This window comes from Rhinopithecus roxellana, unplaced genomic scaffold (genome assembly GCF_007565055.1).
Source record: "Rhinopithecus roxellana isolate Shanxi Qingling unplaced genomic scaffold, ASM756505v1 contig433, whole genome shotgun sequence".
Classification (NCBI taxonomy): domain Eukaryota; kingdom Metazoa; phylum Chordata; class Mammalia; order Primates; family Cercopithecidae; genus Rhinopithecus; species Rhinopithecus roxellana.
In genome coordinates, this window is record NW_022143192.1 from 133 (window position 1) to 27,302 (window position 27,170).

General features: G+C 21.9%; 2 pseudogenes; both read right to left on the reverse strand.

The window, feature by feature from the left end:
* Positions 1–8,149: 8,149 nt before the first annotated feature.
* Positions 8,150–9,026, reverse strand: LOC115896007 (annotated as a pseudogene).
* A 2,911-nt stretch (positions 9,027–11,937) lies between these two features.
* LOC115896005 lies at positions 11,938–12,818 on the reverse strand (annotated as a pseudogene).
* Between the last annotated feature and the right edge of the window lie 14,352 nt (positions 12,819–27,170).

The window sequence follows — 27,170 nt, forward strand, 5'->3', positions numbered from 1 at the left end:
TATAACTATATCTGTTATAGCTATTATGTCTTTATTTTATACCTATATCTATTATATCTAGTTTGTCTATATTTTATACCTACATCTATTATATCTGTTATGTGTATATTTCATACCGATTTCTATTATATCTATAATGTCTATATTTTATACCTATATCTTTCATATCTATTATGTCTATATTTTATACCTATATATATCATATCAATTTTGCGATTATTTTATACCTATATCTATTATATCTATTATGTCTGTATTTCATACGTATATCTTTATATCTATCATGTGTATATTTCATATCTACATGATTATATCTATTATGTCTCTATTTTATACCTATATCGATTATTCTATATTTTATAACTATATCTATTATATCTATTATATCTGTATTTATACCTATATCTATTATATCTATTATGTCTATATTTTACACCTATATCTATTATATCTATTATGTCTATATTTTATGCCTGTATCTAGTATATCTATTATATCTATATTTTTCACTTATATCTATTATAACCATATTTTATACCTATATACATTATATCTATATTTTTTACCTATATCTATTATATCTATTATATTTATATGTGATAATTATATCTATTATATATATAATTTTTACTTATATCTATTATATCTATTGTGTGTATTTATACCTGTATCTATTATATCTATTTTTTATACATAATCTATTATATCTATTATATCTATATTTTATACATATATCTATAATATCTAGTACGTCTCAATTTTAAACTATATCTATTATACCTATTATGTCTCTATTTTATACCTATATCTATTATGTCTATATTTTATAACTGTATTTATTATATCTATTATGCCTATATTTATACCTATATCTATTATGTCTATATTTTATACCTATTTATTATATCTATTATGTCTATATTTTATACCTATATATACTATATCTATTATGTCTATATTTTTTACCTATATCTATTATATCAATTATGTCTCTATTTCATACCTATATCAATTATACCTCTTATGTCTATAATTTATACCTATATCTATTATATCTATTTTTTATACGTATATCTATTATATATATGTTTTAAACTTATATCTATTATATCTGTATTTTATAAATGTATCTATTATATCTATTATGTCTATATTTTATACGTATATCTACTATGTCTATTTTGTCTATATTTGTACCTATATCTATTATGTCTATTATGTTTATATTTTATACCTATATCTATTATGTCTCTAATTTATACCTATATCTATTATTCCTCGTCTGTTTATATTTTATTCCAATATCTATTATATCTATTATGTCTATATTTTATACCTATATCCTTTATGTCTATATTTTATACGAATATCTATTATGTATATTATGTCTATATTTTTTACCGATATCAATTATATCTATTATATCTATATTTTATACATGTGTCTAGTATATCTATTATGTGTATATTTTATACCTATATCTATAATATCTATATTCTATATTTTATACCTATATCTATTATATCGATTATGTCTAAACATTATACCTATATCTATTATGTCTATATTTTATACCTTTATCTATTATAACTATTTTGTCTATGTTTTATATCTATATCTATTATGTCTATATTTTACACCTATATCCATTATATCTATTCTGTGTATATTTTATACCTATATCTATTATATTTTTATGTATATATTTTATACCTATATCTCTTAGTCTACAGTTTACACCTATATCTATAACATCTATAATGTCTATATTTTATACCTCTATCTATTATATCTAGTATATCTATATTTTATACCTATGTCTATTATATCTATTATGTGTATATTTTAAACCTATATCTATTATATCTATTGTGTCTAGATTTTATACATATATCTATTGTATCTATTATATCTATATTTTATACCTATATCTATTATAGCTATTATGTCTATATTTTATACCTATATCTATTATGTGTATATTTTATACCTGTATCTATTATATCTATTATGTCTATATTTTATACGTATATCTATTATGTATATATTTTATACCTATATCTATTATATCTATTATGTCTATATTTTATAACTATATCTATTATATTATGTGTATTTTATACCTATATCTATTATGTCTGTATTGTATACCTATACCGATTATATCTATTATGTCTATATTTAATACCCATATCTATTATATCTATGTGTCTATATATACACCTATATCTATTATATCTATTATATGTATATTTATACCTATATCTATTATAACTATGTTTTATACCGATATCTATTATATCTATATTTTATAACTTTATTATATCTATTATATTTATATTTTATAATTGTATGTATTATTTCTATATTTCATACCAATATCTGTTATATCTATTATATATATTTACCTATATCTATTAATCTATATTTTATACATATCTATTATATCTATTATATCGATATTTTTTACCTATATCTATTATATCTATATTTGATAGCCCTATCTATATATCTTTTATTACTATATTTTATATCGATATCTATTATACTATTATGTCTATATATTATACCTATGTCTATTACATCTATTTTGTCTATATTTTATACCTATATCTAAAATATCTATTATGTCTGCATTTCATACCTATATCTATTATATCTATTTTGTCTGTATTTTTTACCTATATCTATTATGTCTATATTTTATAGCTATATATTATATCTATTATGGCTATATTTTATACCTATATCTATTATATTTCTTATGTCTATATTTCATACCTATATCTATTATAACTGTTATGTCTATATTTTATAGGTATATCTATTATGTCTATATTTTATACCTATATCTATTATGTCTGTATTTTATACCTATATCTATTATGTCTATTTTATACCTATATCTATTATATCTATTAGGTGTATATTTTATACCTATATCTATTATATCTATTATGTCTATGTTTTTATACCTATATCTATTATATGTAATATGTCTAACTATATATAACTATATCTATTATGTCTATATTTTTGCCTGTATCTATTATATTTCTATTGTATAATTACAATCTATTATATCTATTAGGTCTATATTTATACCTTTATCTTTTATATCTATAATGTCTACACTTTATACCTATATTCTATTATGTCTATTATATTAATATTTTATACCTATATCTATTGTATCTGTTATGACTATATTTTATACTATATCTATTATATCTATTATGTCTATATTTTATACCTATAGCTATTATATCTATTACTTCTATATTTATACCTCTATCTATTATATCTTTTAAGTGTATAGTTATAACTCTATTACCATAATTATGTCTATATTTTTTTACCCTGTATCAATTATACCTATTTTGCTATAATATCTATATAAATATTATATTTATTATGTCTATATTGTATACCTACATATTATATCTATTATGTCTATATCTTAAAGCTATCTTTTATATCTATGATGTCTATATTTTATACCTATATCTATTATGTCCATTATGTGTATATTTTATACCTATATCTATTATATCTATTATATCTATTATATCTATATTTTACACGTATATCTATTATATCTTTATATCTATATTTCATACCTATGTCTATATCCATTATATCTATTTTATACCTATAACTATTATATCTATTATATCTATATTTTATACCTATATCTATTATATCTATTATGTCCATATTTTATAACTTTGTCTATTATATCTATGATGGGTATAGTTTATAACTCTATCAATTATATCTATTATGTCTGTATTTTATACCTCTATTATATCTTTATGTCTATATTTTATACCTATATCTATTATATCTATTATGTCTATATTATATACCTATATATATTATGTCTATTATATCTATATTTTACAGCTATACCTATTATAACAATATTTTCTATATTTTATACGTATATCTATTATAACTATTATATCTATATTTTGTACCTATATCTATTGTATCTATATATATACCTGTATCTATTATATCTATTATGTCTATATTTTATACCTATATCAATTATATCTATATTTTATACCTATATGTATATACATATTTTATTCCTATATCCATTATATCTATTATGTCTACATTTTATACCTATATATATTATATCTATTATGTCTATATTATATACCTATATCTATTATACCTATTTTGTCAATATTTTATACCTATAACTATTTTATCTATATTTTATACCTATATCTATTGTATCTGTTTTATTTATATTTTGTAACTATATCTATTATTTCTATATTTTATACCTATATCTATTGTATCTATTATGTCTATATTTTATATCTATATCTGTTACATCTATTATGTCTATATTTATATCTATATATATTATATTATATCTCTTTTTTGTACCTATATCTATTTTATCTTTATTTTATACCTATATCAATATCTATTGTGTCTATATTTCATCCGATATCTGTTATATCTATATTTTATACCTGTATGTATTATATCCATAGTATCTATTTTTATACATATATATATCTATTATATCTGTATTTTATATCTATATCTATTATATATTATATCTATATTTTATTCCTATATCTATTATATCTATATTTTATTCCCATATCTCTTATATCTATATTTTATATCTATATCTATTATACCTAATATATCTATATTTTATACCTGTATCTATTATATTTATTGTGTCTTTATTTTATACCTATATGTATTATATCTATTTATTTATATTTTATACCTATATTATATCAATTATGTCTATATTTTATACCTAAATCTATTATATCTATTATGTCTATATTTCATAACTATATCTGTTATAGCTATTATGTCAATATTTTATGCCTATATCAATTTATCTATATTTTATACCCTATATCTATGTATAACCATAGTTTATACCTATATACATTTTATCTATTTTTTTACCTATATCAATTATATCTAATATATTTATATTTTTTATAATTATATCTATTATATCTATATTTTCCACCTATATCTATTATATCTATGTCTGTATTTTATACCTGTATCTATTATATCTATTTTTTTATACGTACATCTATTATATCTATTATACTATATTTTATGCTTATAATCTATTATATCTATATTATATACCTGTGTCTATTATATCAATTATGTGTATATTTTATACCTATATCTAATACATCTATTTTTTCCATATTTTATACCTATATCTATTATATCTATTATGTCTAAATATTATACATATATTTATTATATCTATATTTTATACCTATATCTATTGTGTCTATATTTTATACCCCTATCTATTATATCTTTTATGTCTATATTTTATACGGATATCTATTATATCTATTCTGTCTATATTTTAAACCTATGTCTATTACCTCTATTGTGTCTATATTTTATACCTATATCTATAATATCTATTATGTCTGTAATTCATACCTATATCTATTATAACTTTTATGTCTGTATTTATACCTATATCTATTATGTCTATATTTTATACCTATATCTATTATATCTCTTATGGCTATATTTTATACGTTTATTTATTGTATCTATTATGTCTATATTTTATACCTACATCTATTATAACATTTATGTCTATATTTATAGGTATATCTATTATGTCTTTATTTTTATAACTATATCTATGATGTCTGGTTTTTATACCTGTATCTACTATGTCTCTTTTTTATACTATATCTATTATGTATATTATATATATAGTTTATACCTATATCTATTATTACTATATTTTATACCTATATCTGTAATGTCTACAATTTTACACCTTTATCTATTATATCTGTTATATCTATATTTTATACCTATATCTATTATGTCTATATTTTAGACCTATATCTATTATATCTATGATGTCTAGATTTTATAGCTGTCTATTATATCTATTATGTCTATATTGTATACCTATATCTAATATATTTATTATGTCTATATTTTATACCTATAACTATTATATCTATTATGGTCTATATCTATTATATCTTTTATGTCTATATTTCATACCTTTATCTATTATATCAATTTGGTCTGTATTTATACGTATATCTCTTATATCTATATTTTATACCCGTATCTATTATATCTATTATGTCTATATTTTATACCTCTATCTATTATATCTATTATGTCTATATTTTATACCTACATCTATTTTATCCTTTATATCTATATTTTATACCTATATCTGTTACATCTCTTGTTATAATTATGTGTAATTATATCAATTATATCTATTTTTTTATAACTATAGCTATTGTATGTATTATAACTATATTTATACCTATATCTATTATATCTATATTTTATACTATGTCTATTATATCTGTATATCTATATTTTATACCAATATCTGTATCTATGATATCCATATTTTATACCTATATCAATTATATCTATTATATATATAATATATATCTGTTATATATTATATCCATTTATTATACTTATATCTATTATATCTATTATATCTATATTGATACCTATATCTATTATGTCCATATTTTATACCTATATCTATGGTATCTATTATGTCTATATTTATACCTATATCTATTATGTTTATATTTGATACCTATATCTATTATAATCTATTTTCTATATTTTTTATCTCTATATGTATTGTCTATATTTTAAAACTATATTTATTATATCTATTCTGTCTATATTTTATACATATATCTATTATATCTTTTATGTCTACATTTTATACCTATATCTATTATATCTGTGATGTCTATATTTTATACTTATATCTATTATATCTATGATGTCTACATTTTATACTATATCTATTATATCTATTATGTCTATATTTTATACCTATATCTATTATATCGATAATGTCTATATCTTATACATATATTATATCTATTATGTCGATATTTTATACCGATATCTATTATATCTATTATGTCTATATCTTATACATCTATCTATTATATCTATTATGTGTATATTTTATACCTATATATCTTATGTCTATATTCATACCTATATTTTATACCAGTTATGTCTATATTTTATACCTATATGTATTATATCTGTTATGTCTATATTTTATACCGATATCTATTATGTCTATGTTTTATACCTATATCTATTATATCTACTCTGTCTATATTTTATACCTATATCTATTATATGTATTATGTCTATATTTCATAACCTCTATATCTATTATATCTACTCTGTCTATATTTTATAACTATATTATATCTATTATATCCATATTTTATACCTATATCTATTATACCTATTATGTCTATATTTTATATCTTTATCTATCTATATGTCTATATTTATACCAATATCTATTATATCTACTATGTCTGTATTTTATACCTATGTCTATATATCTATTATATCAATGTTTTATATCTATATGTATTAAATTTATTATGTCTATATTTTTATACCTATATCTATTATATCTATTATGTCTATATCTAATACCTATATCTATTATATCAATTATGTCTTTATTTTAAACCCATACCTATTATATCTATTATGTCTATATTCATACCTATATCTATTATAACCATTATGTCTATACTTTGTACCTATATCTATTATTTTATACCTATATCTATTATCATTATTATGTCTATATTTGATACCTATATCTATTATATCTATTATGTCTATATTTTATACTTATTTCTATTATGTCTATATTTAATACCTATATCTATTAGTCTATATTTTATACGTATATTTTATCTATTATGTCTATATTTTATACCTATATCTATTATATCCATTATGTCTATGTTTTATAACTATATCTATTAAATCTATTGTCTATATTTTATACCGATATCTCTTAAATCTATTTTGTCTATATTTTTATATCTATATCTATTATGTCTCTATTTTATACCTATATCTATTATATCTATTATGTCTATATTTTATACCTATAGTAATTATATCTAATATGTCTATATTTTATACCTATATCTATTATGTCTATATCTTATATCTATATCTATTGTATCTGTCTATATTTTATACCTATATCTATTGTATCTATTATGTCTATATCTTTTTTTTTTTTAACAGGCTTAATTCACTTTATTTTTCTTGTATAAAAAGCCTATGTTGTAGCCACAGCTGGAGCCTGGGTCCGCTGCACGGGGACTCTGGTGTGGGTCTTGACAAGGTGGTCAGTGAATTCCTGATATGTAGACTTGGTAAAGACTGTCTCCTTCCACAGGTCAGGGGTCAGGTAGCTGTAGGTCTTAGAGATGGCATCAAAGGTGGCCTTGGCGAAGTTGCCCAGGGTGGCAGTGCAGCCCCGGGCTGAGGTGTAGCAGTCATCAATACCAGCCATCATGAGCAGCTTCTGGGCACAGGCGCTGAGACGATGCCAGTGCCCCTGGGTGCAGGGATGAGGCGCACCAGCACAGAGCCACAGCGGCCTGTCACCTTGCAAGGGACGGTGTGGGGCTTGCCGATCTTGTTCCCCCAGTAGCCTCTGCGCACCGGGACAATGGAGAGTTTGGTCAGGATGATGGCCCCACGGATGGCGGTGGCCACCTCTTTGGAGCACTTAACACCCAGGCCGACGTGGCCATTGTAGTCCCCGATAGCAACAAACGCCTTGAACCTGGTGCGCTGACCAGCACGGGTCTGCTTCTGCACCGGCATAATCTTCAAAACCTCATCTTTGAGAGAGGCCCCCAAGAAAAGTCAATGATCTCAGATTCCTTAATGGGCAGAGAGAAGAGGTAGATCTCCTCCAGGACTTGATCTTCATGTCCTTGACCAAGCGGCCCAGCTTGGTGACGGGCATCCACTCCTCATCCTCGGCCTTGCCTCCGCGAGCTCCGCGGCCTCGGCCCGACCCCGTCCACGGACAAGACCCCGCCCCGGATGCCACTGCCGAAACCTCCGCGGAAGACACCGCGGTTCCCCATCCCAGGGCCACCAGGGCCTCCGGACCACCCCGCTGCACCGGCGTCATCCGCCATTTGGTGTTTTCTCGGAGAAGAAGCTTATGTCTATATCTTATAGACATATCTATTATATCTATTATGTCTATATTCATACCTATACCTATTATATCTATTAGGTTTATATTTTATATCTATATCTATTATATCTATTATGTCTATGTTTTATAACTATATCTATTAAATCTATTATGTCTATATTTTATACCGATATCTATTATGTGTATATTTTATACCTATATCTGTTAAATCTATTATGTCTACATTTTATAACTCTATCTATAATATCTATTATGTCTATAATTTATACCTCTATCACTTATATCTATTATGTCTATATTTTATTCCTCTATTATATCAATAATGTCTATATTTTTTACCTCTATCTATTATATCAATTTTGTCTATATTTTATTTCTCTATCTATTATAACTATGATGTCTGTATTTTATACCTATATCTATTATATCTGTTCTGTCTCTATTGTATCCATTATGTCTATATTTTATACCTATATCTATTATATCCATTATATCTATATTTTATACCTGTTTCTATTATATCTATATTTATACCTCTATCTATTTTATCTATTATATCTATATTTTATACTTATATCTATTATACCTATTATATCTATATTTGATATCTATATCGATTATGTCTATATTTTATACCTATATCTAACGTATCTATTATGTCTATGTTTTGTGCCTATATCTATCATATCTATTATGTCTATATTTTATACCTGTATCTATTATATCTATTATGTCTCTATTTTACACCTATATCTATTATATCTATTATGTCTATATTTTTATACCTCTATCTATTATATCTATTATGTCTATATTTTACAACTCTATCTATTATATCTATTATGTCTATATCTTATACCTCTATTTATTATGTCTATGTTTTGTACCTATATCTATCATATATATTATGTGTATATTTTATACCTATATCTATTATATCTATTATATCTATATTTCATACCCATATCTATTATATCTATTATGTCTATATTTTATACCTATATCTATTTTATCTATTATGTATATATTTTATACTTACATGTATTATATCTATTATGTCTATATTTTTTACCTATATCTATTATATATATTATGTCTATATTTTATACCTATTTCAATATGTCTATATTTTATTCCTATATCTATTAAGTCTATATTTTATACCTGTATCGATTATATTTATTATGTCGATATTTTATACCTATATCTATTATATTTCTTATGTCTATATTTTTTACCTGTATCTATTATTTCTATTATGTTTATATTTTATACCTATATCTCTTATGACTATATCTTATACCTATATCGCTTATATCTATTATGTCTATATATTATACCTATATCTATTATACCTCTGATGTCTATATTTTATACCGATATCTATTATATCTATATGTCTATATTTTATACCTATATCTATTATGTCTATATTTTATACCAATGTCTATTATATCTATTATGTCTACTTTTTCTATCTTTATCTATTATATCTATTATGTCTGTTATTTTTTCCTATATCTATTATATCTATTATGTCTGTATTTTATGCTTATATCTATTATATCCACTATATCCATATTTATACCTATATCTATTATATCTATATTTGAAACTTATATCCATTATATCTATATTTTTTACCTATATCTATATCTATTATGCCTATATTTATACCTTTATCTATTATATCTTTATATCTATATTTTATACCTATATCATATCTATTATATCTATATTTTATACTTATAACTGTTATATCTATTATATTTATATTTTATAATTATATCTATTAAATCTATATTTTATACCTATATCTATTATATCTATTGTCTATACTTTATAACTGAATCTATTATATCTATTTTTTATACGTGCATCTATTATATCTAGTATATCTATATTTTATACCTGTATCTACTATGTCTTTTATGTCTAAGTTTTATAACTATATCTATTATATCTATTATGTCTATATTTTATACCTATATCGATTATATCTATTATGTCCATATTTTATACCTATATCTATTATGTCTATATTTTATACCTATATCAATTATACCTATTATGTCTATAATTTATACCTATATCTATTATATCTATTATGTCTATATTTCATACCTACATCCTTTATATCTATTATGTCTATATTTATACCTATATCTATAACGTCTATGTTTTATACCTATATCTATTTATATTATTATGTCTATATTTTATACCCTATATATATTTATCTAGTATGTCTGTATTGTATACCAATATCTCTTAAGTCTATATTTTATACCTATATATATTATATCTATTATGTCTATATTGTTTCCCTATATCTATTATGTCTATATTTTATACCTATATCTGTTATGTCTATATTTTATAATTATATCTATTATGTCTATATTTAATACCTATACTATTATATCTATTATGTCTATATTTTATACTTATATCTATTATGTCTATATTTATACCTATATCTATTATATCTATTAAGTCTATATTTTATACCTATATCTATTATATCTATTATGCCTATATTTTACAACTATATCTATGATATTTATTATATCTATATTTATACCTATATCTATTATATCTATTATGTCTATATTTTATACCTATATCTATTATGTCTATATTTTATACCTTTATCAATATGTGTATATTTTATACCTATATCTATTATGTCTATATTGTATACCTATATTTATTATATCTATCAGATTTGTATTTTATCATTATACCAATTATATCTATATTTTATATGTATATCTATTATATCTATTATATGTATATTTTATACCTATATCTATTGTATCTATTATGTCTATATCTTTTTTTTTTTTAACAGGCTTAATTCACTTTATTTTTCTTGTATAAAAAGCCTATGTTGTAGCCACAGCTGGAGCCTGGGTCCGCTGCACGGGGACTCTGGTGTGGGTGTTGACAAGGTGGTCAGTGAATTCCTGATATGTAGACTTGGTAAAGACTGTCTCCTTCCACAGGTCAGGGGTCAGGTAGCTGTAGGTCTTAGAGATGGCATCAAAGGTGGCCTTGGCGAAGTTGCCCAGGGTGGCAGTGCAGCCCCGGGCTGAGGTGTAGCAGTCATCAATACCAGCCATCATGAGCAGCTTCTTGGGCACAGGCGCTGAGACGATGCCAGTGCCCCTGGGTGCAGGGATGAGGCGCACCAGCACAGAGCCACAGCGGCCTGTCACCTTGCAAGGGACGGTGTGGGGCTTGCCGATCTTGTTCCCCCAGTAGCCTCTGCGCACCGGGACAATGGAGAGTTTGGTCAGGATGATGGCCCCACGGATGGCGGTGGCCACCTCTTTGGAGCACTTAACACCCAGGCCGACGTGGCCATTGTAGTCCCCGATAGCAACAAACGCCTTGAACCTGGTGCGCTGACCAGCACGGGTCTGCTTCTGCACCGGCATAATCTTCAAAACCTCATCTTTGAGAGAGGCCCCAAGAAAAAGTCAATGATCTCAGATTCCTTAATGGGCAGAGAGAAGAGGTTAGATCTCCTCCAGGGACTTGATCTTCATGTCCTTGACCAAGCGGCCCAGCTTGGTGACGGGCATCCACTCCTCATCCTCGGCCTTGCCTCCGCGAGCTCCGCGGCCTCGGCCCCGACCCCGTCCACGGACAAGACCCCGCCCCGGATGCCACTGCCGAAACCTCCGCGGAAGACACCGCGGTTCCCCATCCCAGGGCCACCAGGGCCTCCGGACCACCCCGCTGCACCGGCGTCATCCGCCATTTGGTGTTTTCTCGGAGAAGAAGCTTATGTCTATATCTTATAGACATATCTATTATATCTATTATGTCTATATTTCATACCTATACCTATTATATCTATTAGGTTTATATTTTATATCTATATCTATTATATCTATTATGTCTATGTTTTATAACTATATCTATTAAATCTATTATGTCTATATTTTATACCGATATCTATTATGTGTATATTTTATACCTATATCTGTTAAATCTATTATGTCTACATTTTATAACTCTATCTATAATATCTATTATGTCTATAATTTATACCTCTATCACTTATATCTATTATGTCTATATTTTATTCCTCTATTATATCAATAATGTCTATATTTTTTACCTCTATCTATTATATCAATTTTGTCTATATTTTATTTCTCTATCTATTATAACTATGATGTCTGTATTTTATACCTATATCTATTATATCTGTTCTGTCTCTATTGTATCCATTATGTCTATATTTTATACCTATATCTATTATATCCATTATATCTATATTTTATACCTGTTTCTATTATATCTATATTTATACCTCTATCTATTTTATCTATTATATCTATATTTTATACTTATATCTATTATACCTATTATATCTATATTTGATATCTATATCGATTATGTCTATATTTTATACCTATATCTAACGTATCTATTATGTCTATGTTTTGTGCCTATATCTATCATATCTATTATGTCTATATTTTATACCTGTATCTATTATATCTATTATGTCTCTATTTTACACCTATATCTATTATATCTATTATGTCTATATTTTATACCTCTATCTATTATATCTATTATGTCTATATTTTACAACTCTATCTATTATATCTATTATGTCTATATCTTATACCTCTATTTATTATGTCTATGTTTTGTACCTATATCTATCATATATATTATGTGTATATTTTATACCTATATCTATTATATCTATTATATCTATATTTCATACCCATATCTATTATATCTATTATGTCTATATTTTATACCTATATCTATTTTATCTATTATGTATATATTTTATACTTACATGTATTATATCTATTATGTCTATATTTTTTACCTATATCTATTATAAATATTATGTCTATATTTTATACCTATTTCAATTATGTCTATATTTTATTCCTATATCTATTAAGTCTATATTTTATACCTGTATCGATTATATTTATTATGTCGATATTTTATACCTATATCTATTATATCTCTTATGTCTATATTTTTTACCTGTATCTATTATTTCTATTATGTTTATATTTTATACCTATATCTCTTATGACTATATCTTATACCTATATCGCTTATATCTATTATGTCTATATATTATACCTATATCTATTATACCTCTGATGTCTATATTTTATACCGATATCTATTATATCTATTATGTCTATATTTTATACCTATATCTATTATGTCTATATTTTATACCAATGTCTATTATATCTATTATGTCTACTTTTTCTATCTTTATCTATTATATCTATTATGTCTGTATTTTTTCCTATATCTATTATATCTATTATGTCTGTATTTTATGCTTATATCTATTATATCCACTATATCCATATTTTATACCTATATCTATTATATCTATATTTGAAACTTATATCCATTAAATCTATATTTTTTACCTATATCTATATCTATTATGCCTATATTTTATACCTTTATCTATTATATCTTTATATCTATATTTTATACCTATATCTATATCTATTATATCTATATTTTATACTTATAACTGTTATATCTATTATATTTATATTTTATAATTATATCTATTAAATCTATATTTTATACCTATATCTATTATATCTATTGTCTATACTTTATAACTGAATCTATTATATCTATTTTTTATACGTGCATCTATTATATCTATTATATCTATATTTTATACCTGTATCTACTATGTCTTTTATGTCTAAGTTTTATAACTATATCTATTATATCTATTATGTCTATATTTTATACCTATATCGATTATATCTATTATGTCCATATTTTATACCTATATCTATTATGTCTATATTTTATACCTATATCAATTATACCTATTATGTCTATAATTTATACCTATATCTATTATATCTATTATGTCTATATTTCATACCTACATCCTTTATATCTATTATGTCTATATTTTATACCTATATCTATAACGTCTATGTTTTATACCTATATCTATTATATCTATTATGTCTATATTTTATACCTATATATATTATATCTATTATGTCTGTATTGTATACCAATATCTCTTAAGTCTATATTTTATACCTATATATATTATATCTATTATGTCTATATTGTTTACCTATATCTATTATGTCTATATTTTATACCTATATCTGTTATGTCTATATTTTATAATTATATCTATTATGTCTATATTTAATACCTATACTATTATATCTATTATGTCTATATTTTATACTTATATCTATTATGTCTATATTTTATACCTATATCTATTATATCTATTAAGTCTATATTTTATACCTATATCTATTATATCTATTATGCCTATATTTTACAACTATATCTATGATATTTATTATATCTATATTTTATACCTATATCTATTATATCTATTATGTCTATATTTTATACCTATATCTATTATGTCTATATTTTATACCTTTATCAATTATGTGTATATTTTATACCTATATCTATTATGTCTATATTGTATACCTATATTTATTATATCTATCAGATTTGTATTTTATCATTATACCAATTATATCTATATTCTATATGTATATCTATTATATCTATTATATGTATATTTTATACCTATATCTATTATATCTATATTTTATACCTTTATGTATTATATCTATTATGTCTATATTTTATACCTATATCTATTATACCTCTTATGTCTATATATTATACCTGTATCTATTATATTTATTGTGTCTATACTTTATACCTCTATCTATTATGTCTATATTTTATATGTTTATCTATTATATCTATTATGTCTGCATTTTATGCCTATATCTATTATATCCACTATATCTATATTTTATACCTATATCTATTATATCTATATTTGATACCTGTATCCATTATATCTATTTTACTCTATTTTATACATATATCTGTCATATCTATTATGTCTATATTTTATGCCTATTTCTATTATATCTATTATATCCATATTTTATACTTATACCTATTATTACCATATTTTATACCTATATCCATTATATCTATATTTTTTCCTATATCAATTATAACTATTACATTTATATTTTATAATTATATCTATTATATCTATATTTTATACCTATATCAATTATATCTATTGTCTATGTTTTATACCTCTATCTGTTTTATCTTTTTTTATACCTATAACTATTATATCTATTATATCTTTATTTCATACCTATATCTATTATATCTATAAATTTACCTGTATCTATTATATCTATTGAGTCTATATTTTATACCTACATCTATTATATCTATTATGTCTCTATTTTATACCTATATCTATTATATCTATTATGTCTGCATATTATACCTATATCTATTATGTGTATATTTTATACCTATACCTATTATAACTATTATGTCTATATTTTATAACTATGTGTATGTCTATATTTTACACCTATATCTATATCTATTATGTCTATATTTTAAAAGTATATGTAATGTCTATATTTTATATCTATATCCATTATATATATTATGTCTATATTTTATATCTTCATCAATTATGTCTATATTTTACACCTATATCTATTATATCTGTTTTGTGTATATTTTCCACGTATACCTATTGTATCTTTATGTCTACATTTTTTACCTATATCTATTATATCTATTATGTCCAAATATTATACCCATATCTACTATGTCTATTTTTATAACAATATCGATTATATCTATTATGTCTATATTTCATATCTTTATCTATTATATCTATTATGTCTATATTTTATACCTATATCTATTATAACTAATATGCCTATATTTTATACCTATATCTATTATATCTATTATGTGTATTTTTTATACCTATATCTATTATATCTATTATGTCTGTATTTATACCTATATCTCTTCTGTCTGTATTTTACACCTATATCTATTATATCTATTATGTCTGTATTTTATTCCTATATCTATTATATCTATTATGTCTGTATTTTATACCTATATCTATCTTATCTATTATGTCGATATTTTATACGTATGTCTATGATGTCTATATTTTATACCTATATCTATTATGTCTATATTTAATACCTATATCTATTATATCTATTATGTCTATATATTGTACCTATGTCTATTATGTCTACATTTTTTACCTATATCTATTATATCTATTATGTCTATATTTTATACCTGTATCTATTATATCTATTTTTTATACGAACATCTATTTTATCTATTATATGTCTATTTTATACCTATTATATCTATAATGTCTGTATTTTTTACCTATATGTATTATGTCTATATATTATACCTGTATCTATTATATCTATTAGGGCTATGTTTTATACCTATATTTATTATATCTATTATGTCTATATTTTATACCTATATCTATTATGTCTATATTCTATACCTATATCTATTATATCTATTATGTCTTTGATTTAAAACTATACCTATTATGTCTGTGTTTTATACCTATATCTATTATATCTTTATTTCATACCTAAATCTATTATGTCTATTATGTCTATACTTTAAAACTGTATCGATTATATCTATTATGTCTATAGTTTATACCTATCTATTATATCTATTTTGTCTATATTTTATACCTACATTTATTATATCTATTATGTTTATATTGTATTCCTATATCTATTATGTCCATATTTTTTACCTATATGTATTATATCTATTATGTCTATATTTTATACCTATATCTATTATGTCTACTATGTGTATATTTTATACTTATATCTATTATATCTATTATGTCTGTATGTGTACCTAAATATATATTGTGTGTATTTTATATCTCTATCTATTATATCTATTATGTCTATATTTTATACGTATATCTATTATACCTGTTATGTCTATATTTTAAATCTATATCTATTATATCTATTATGTCTATATTCTATCCGTATATCCGTTATATCTGTTATGTCTGTATTTTATATCTATATCTATTATATCTATTACGTCTCTATTTTATTACCATATCTATTATATTTATTATGTCTACATTTAATAACTATATGGATTATATCTACTATGTTTATATTTTATATCTCCATCTATTATAACTATTATGTCTATATTTTAAACATATATCAATTTTATCTATTATGACTAAATTTTATACCTATGTATTATGTATTTATTTTACACCTAAATCTATTATATCTATTATGTCTATATTTTATAACCATATCTATTATATCTATATTTTACACCTATATCTATTATATCTATTGTATCTATATTTTATATCTATATCTATTATATCTATATTTTATACCTATATCCATCATATCTATTATTTCTATATTTTAAACTTCTATCTATTATATCTATTATGTCTATATTTTATAACTATATCTATTATATCTATTATGTCTATATTTTATACCTATATCTATTATAACTGTTATGTCTATATTTTATAGGTATATCTTTTATGTCTATATTTTATACCTATATCTATTATGTCCGTATTTTATACCTGTATATATTATGTCTTTATTTTATACCTATATCTATTATATCTATTATGTCTATACTTTAAAACTGCAGCTAATATATCTATTATGTCTATATTTTATACCTATACCTACTATATCTATTATGTCTATATTTTATATCTATATCCATTATATCTATTATGTCTAAATATTATACCTATGTCTATTATGTCTATATTTTATACCAATATCTATTATGTCTATATTTTATACCTATGTCTATTATATCTATTAGGTCTATATTGTATAGCTCTATTATATCTATTATGTCTATATTTTATACCTATATATATTATGTCTCTATTTTATACCTATATCTATTATATCTATTATGTCCATATTTTATACCTATATCTATTATGTCTCTATTTTATTCCTATATCTATTATATCTATTATGTCTATATATTGTACCTATGTCTATTATGTCTACATTTTCTCCCTATATCTATTATATCTATTATGTCTATATTTTATACCTGTATCTAATATGTCTTTTATGTCTATATTGTAAACCTATGTCTATTATATCTATTATATCTATATTTTATAGCTATATCTATTATATCTATTGTCTATATTTTATAACTGTATCTATTATATCTATTTTTTATACGAACATCTATTTTATCTATTAAATGTCTATTTTATACCTATTATATCTATAATGTCTGTATTTTTTACCTATATGTATTATGTCTATATATTATACCTGTATCTATTATATCTATTAGGGCTATGTTTTATACCTATATCTACTATATCTATTATGTCTATATTTTATACCTATATCTATTATGTCTATATTCTATACCTATATGTATTATATCTATTATGGCTATATTGTATAACTATATCAATTATATCTGTTAGGTCTATATATTACACCTATATCTATTATAACTGTTATGTCTATCTTTTATAGGTATATCTATTATGTCTATATATTATGCCTATATCTATGATGTCTGCATTTTATAACTATATCTATTATGTCTTTATTTTATACCTATATCTATTATATATATTATATCTATAATTTTTACCTATGTCTTTTATTTCTGTATTTTATACCTATATCTATAATGTCTATAATTTATACCTATATCTATTATATCTATTATGTCTTTATTTTATACCTATATCTATTATATCTACTATGTGTATACTTTAAAACTGCATCTATTATATCTACTATGTCTATATTTGATACCTATATCTACTATAACTATTATGTCTATATTTTTTACCTATATCTATTATATCTATTATGTCTAAATATTATACCTATATCTATTATGTCTATATTTTATACCAATATCTATTATGTCTATATTTTATACCTATATCTATTATATTTATTATGTCTATATTTTATTCCTATATCTATTATGTCTATATTTTATACCTATATGTGTTATATCTTTTATGTCTATATTTTATAAGTACATCTATTGTATCTATTATGTCTATATTTTATACCAATATCCATTATGTCTATATTTTATACCAATATCTATTATATCTATTATGTCTATATTTTATACCTATATCTATTATATCTATTATGTCTATATTTTATACCTATATCTTTTATATCTATTATGTCTATGTTTTATACCTATATCTATTAGGTCCATTTTTTATACCTATGCCTATTATATCTATAAGGTCTATATTGTATACCTCTATTATATCTATTATGTCTATATTTTATACCTATATCTATTATGTCTCTTTTTTATACCTTTATCTATTATATCTATTATGTCTATATTTTATACCTATATTTATTATGTCTGTATTTTATACCTATATCTATTATAAATATTATGTCTATATTTTATACCTCTATTATATCTATTATGTCTATATTTTATACCTATATTATATCTATAATGTCTACATTTTATACCTATATCTATTGAGTCTATATTTTATACGTATATCTATTATATCTGTTATATCTATAATTTATACCTATATCTATTTTATTTATATTTGATACCTATATCTATTATATCTATTATGTCTATATTTTATACCAATATCTATTATATCTATTATGTCTATTTTTTATGGCTCTATCCATTATATCCACTATATCTATGTTTTATACCTATATCTATTATATCTATATTTGATACCTATATCCATTATATCTATTATATCTAAAACTTCTACATATATCTATTATATCTATTGTCCATATTTTATACCTATATCTATTATATCTATTATGTCTTTGATTTAAAACTATACCTATTATGTCTGTGTTTTATACCTATATCTATTATGTCTTTATTTCATACCTATATCTATTATGTCTATTATGTCTATACTTTAAATCTGTATCGATTATATCTATTATGTCTATAGTTTATACCTATATTTATTATATCTATTATGTCTATATTTTATACCTACATTTATTATATCTATTATGTTTATATTGTATACCTATATCTATTATGTCTATATTTTATACGTATATCTATTATATCTATTGTTTCTATATTTTATACCTATATCTATGATACGTCTTATGTCTATATTTTTTACCTACATGTGTTATATCTATTATGTCAATATTTTATACCTATATCTATAATATCTATTATGTCTATATTTCATACCTATATCTATTATACCCACTATATTTATATTTTATACCTATATCTGTTATATGTATATCTGATACCCATATCCATTATATCTATTGTATCTGTATTTTATAACTATATCTATTATATCTATTATGTCTATATTGTGTACCTAAATATATATTGTGTGTATTTTATATCTCTATCTATTATATCTATTATGTCTATATTTTATAGGTATATCTATTATACCTGTTATGTCTATATTTTAAATCTATATCTATTATATCTATTATGTCTATATTCTATCCGTATATCCATTATATCTGTTATGTCTATATTTTATATCTATATCTATTATATCTATTTCGTCTCTATTTTATTACCATATCTATTATATTTATTAGGTCTACATTTAATACCTATATGGATTATATCAACTATATTTATATTTTATATCTCCATCTATTATAACTATTATGTCTATATTTTAAACATATATCAATTTTATCTATTATGACTAAATTTTATACCTATGTATTATGTATTTTTTTTACACCTGTATCTATTATATCTATTATGTCTATATTTTATAACCATATCTATTATATCTATATTTTACACCTATATCTATTATATCTATTGTATCTATATTTTATATCTATATCTATTATATCTATATTATATACCTATATCCATCATATCTATTATTTCTATATTTTAAACTTCTATCTATTATATCTATAACGTCTATATTTTATACCTATATCTATTATATCTATTATGTCTATATTTTATACCTATATCTATTATAACTGTTATGTCTATATTTTATAGGTGTATCTTTTATGTCTATATTTTATACCTATATCTATTATGTCCGTATTTTATACCTGTATCTATTATGTCTTATTTTATACCTATATCTATTATATCTATTATGTCTATACTTTAAAACTGCAGCTATTATATCTATTATGTCTATATTTTATACCTATATCTACTATATCTATTATGTCTATATTTTATACATATATCTATTATATCTATTATGTCTAAATATTATACCTATATCTATTATGTCTATATTTTATACCAATATCTATAATGTCTATATTTTATACCTATATCTATTATATCTATTATGTCTATATTTTATACCTATATCTATTATATCTATTATGTCTATATTTTATACCTATATCTATTATATCTATTATGTCTGTGTTTTTTACCTATATCTATTATGTCTATATTTTATACCTATGTCTATTATATCTATTAGGTCTATATTGTATACCTCTATTATATCTATTATGTCTATATTTTATACCTATGTCTATTATATCTATTAGGTCTATATTGTATACCTCTATTATATCTATTATGTCTATATTTTATACCTATATATATTATGTCTCTATTTTATACCTATATCTATTATATCTATTATGTCCATATTTTATACCTATATCTATTATGTCTCTATTTTATACCTATATCTATTATATCTATTATGTCTATATTTTATACCTATATCTATTATGTCTCTATTTTATACCTATATCTATTATATCTATTATGTCTATATTTTATACCTATACTACATCTATAATATCTACATTTTATACCTATATCTATTAAGTCTATATTTTATACGTATATCTATATATCTGTTATATCTATAATTTATACCTATATCTATTTTATTTATATTTGATACCTATATCTATTATATCTATTATGTCTATATTTTATACCTATATATATTATATCTATTATGTCTTTGATTTAAAACTATACCTATTATGTCTGTGTTTTATACCTATATCTATTATGTCTTTATTTCATACCTATATCTATTATGTCTATTATGTCTATACTTTAAATCTGTATCGATTATATCTATTATGTCTATAGTTTATACCTATATCTATTATATCTATTATGTCTATATTTTATACCTACATTTATTATATCTATTATGTTTATATTGTATACCTATATCTATTATGTCTATATTTTATACGTATATCTATTATATCTATTGTTTCTATATTTTATACCTATATCTATGATACGTCTTATGTCTATATTTTTTACCTACATGTGTTATATCTATTATGTCTATATTTTATACCTATATCTATAATATCTATTATGTCTATATTTCATACCTATATCTATTATACCCACTATATCTATATTTTATACCTATATCTGTTATATGTATATCTGATACCCATATCCATTATATCTATTGTATCTATATTTTATAACTATATCTATTATATCTATTATGTCTATCTATTATATCTATTATATCTATATTGTATACCTATATCTATTTTATCTATATTTTATACCTGTATCTATTATACCTATTATGTCTCTGTTTAATACCTATGTCTATTATACGTATTATGTCTATATTTTATACCTATTTCTATTATATCTATTATGTTTGTATTTTAAACCTATATCTATCATATCTATTATGTCTGTATTTTATACCTATATATATCATATCTATTATGTCTATATTTTATATCTATATCTATTATATCTATTATGTCTGTATTTCATACCTATGTCTATTATATCTATTATGTTTATATTTTATACCTATATCTATATCTATGACGTCTATATTTTATAACTATATCTATTATATCTATTATGTCTCTATTTTATACCTATATCTATTATGTCTATATTTTATACCTATATCTATTACATCTATTATGTGTATATTTTATACCTTTATCTTTTATATCTATTATGTCTATATTTTATACCGATAACTATTATATCTATTATGTCTATATATTGTACCTATATATATTATGTCAATATTTTATACCTATATCTATTATAACTATTATGTCTACATTTTATAACTATATATAATGTCTATATTTTACACCTATATCTATTTTGTCTACTATGTCTACATTTCATAACTATATATTATGTCTGTATTTTATATCTATATCCATTATATATATTATGTCTATATTTTATATCTATATCTATTATGTCCATATTTTATACCTATTTCTATTATATCTATTATGTCTATATTTTATACCTATATGTATTATGTCTATATTTTATACCTATATCTATTAGAGCTATTATGTCTATATTTTTTTTTTCTGTTTTTTTTTTTTTTTATTATACTTTAAGTTCTAGGGTACATGTGCATAACGTGCAGGTTTGTTACATATGTATACTTATGCCATGTTGGTGTGCTGCACCCATCAACTCGTCAGCACCCATCAATTCATCATTTATATCATGTATAACTCCCCAATGCAATCCCTCCCTCCTCCCCCCTCCCCCCTCCCCATGATAGGCCCCAGTGCATGATGTTCCCCTTCCCGAGTCCAAGTGATCTCATTGTTCAGTTCCCACCTATGAGTGAGAACATGCGGTGTTTGGTTTTCTGTTCTTGTGATAGTTTGCTAAGAATGATGGTTTCCAGCTGCATCCATGTCCCTACAAAGGACGCAAACTCATCCTTTTTTATGGCTGCATAGTATTCCATGGTGTATATGTGCCACATTTTCTCAATCCAGTCTGTCACAGATGGACATTTGGGTTGATTCCAAGTCTTTGCATTTGTGAATAGTGCCGCAATAAACATACGTGTACATGTGTCTTTGTAGTAGAATAATTTATAATCCTTTGGGTATATACCCAGTAGTGGGATGGCTGGGTCATATGGTACATCTAGTTCTAGATCCTTGAGGAATTGCCATACTGTTTTCCATAATGGTTGAACTAGTTTACAATCCCACCTTTTTACCTATATCTCTTATATCCATTATGTCTATATTTTATAACTATATGTATTATATCTACTATGTCTATATTTTACACTTATATCTATTATATCTATTATGTCTGTTATATCTATTTTGTCTGTATTTTATACGTATATCTATTATGTGTATATTTTATACCTATATCTATTATATATGTTATGTCTATATCTTATACCTCTATCTATTATATCTATTATGTCTTTATTTTAAACCTATACATATGATATCTATTATGTCTATATTTCATACCTTTATCTATTATAAACATTATGTCTATATTTTGTAGCTATATCTATTATGTCTATATTTTATACCTATATCTATTAAAATTATTATGTCAATATTTGATACGTATATCTATTATATTTATTTTGTCTATATTTTATACCTATTTCTATTATATCTGTTATGTCTATATTTAATACTTGTATCTATTATGTCTTTATTTTATACCTATATCTATTATATCTATTATGTGTATATTTTATACCTATATCTATTATATCCGTTATGTCTATATTTTATAACTATATTCTATCTACTCTATCTATATTTTATACCTATATCTATCATATCTAATATGTCTATATGTTATACCTATATCTATTCTGTATATATTTTATACCTATATCTATTATGTCTATTATGTCTGTATTTTATGCCTATGTATATTTTATCTATTATGTCTATATTTTATACCTCCATATATTATATCTATTATGTCTATATTTTATACCTCTATGTCTTAAATATATTATGTCTATGTTTAATATCTATATCTATTATGTCTATATTTTATACCTTTATCTATTATATATATTATGTCTATATTTTATATGTATAATTATTACACCTAATATATCTATATTTCATACCGATATCTATTATGTCTATATTTTATACCTATATCTTTTATATCTATTATGTCTATATTTTATACCTATATCTATTATATATAGTATGTCTATATTTTACACCTATATCTAGTATATCTATTACGCCTATATTTTATACCCATCTCTATTATATCTATTATGTTTATATTTTATACCTATATCTGTTTTATCTATGTCTATATTTTTTACCGATATCTATTATGTCTATATTTTATACCTATATCTATTACATCTATTATGTATATATTTTATATCTATATGTATTATATCGATTATGTCTATATCTTATACATATATCTATTATATCTATTATGTTTATATTTTATACCTATATCGATTATATCGATAAGGGTTATATCTTATACGTATATCTATTATATCTATTATTTCTATATTTCATACCTATATCTATTATATCTATTATGTCTATATCTTATACATATATCTATTATATTTATTATGTCTATATTTTATACCTATACCTATTATATCTATTATGTCTATATTTCATACCTATATCTATTACATCTATTAGGTCTATATTTTATACCTATATCTGTTATGACTATATTTTATACCTGTATCTATTATATCTATAATTTATACCTATACCTATTATATCTATTATATTTATATTATATAATTCTATCTATTATATCTATATTTTATACCTATATGTATTATATATATGTAATACCTGTATCTACTATGTCTATTATGTCTATGTTTTATACCTATATCTATTATGTCTATATTTTTTACCTATATCTATTACATCTATTATGTTCATATTTTATACCTATATCTATTATATCTATATTTTATACCTGTATCTATTATATCAATTATGTCTATGTTTTATACCGTTATCTATTATAACTTTTATATCTATATTTTATACCTATATTGATTATATGTATTATGTTTATATTTTATACCTATATCTATTATATCTAATATGTCTATATTTTATACCAATATATATCATATCAATTATGTGTATATTTTACACCTATATCTATTGTATCTATTATGTCTGTATTTCATACCTATACCTATTATATCTATTATGTCTATATTTCATACCTACATCTATTATATCTATCATGTCTCTATTTTATACCTATATCTATTGTGTCTCTATTTTATACCTATATCAATTATTTCTATATTTTATACCTATATCTATTATATCTATAATGTCTATATATTATACCTATATCTATAGTATCTATTATGTCTGTATTTCATACATATATCTATTATATCTATTAT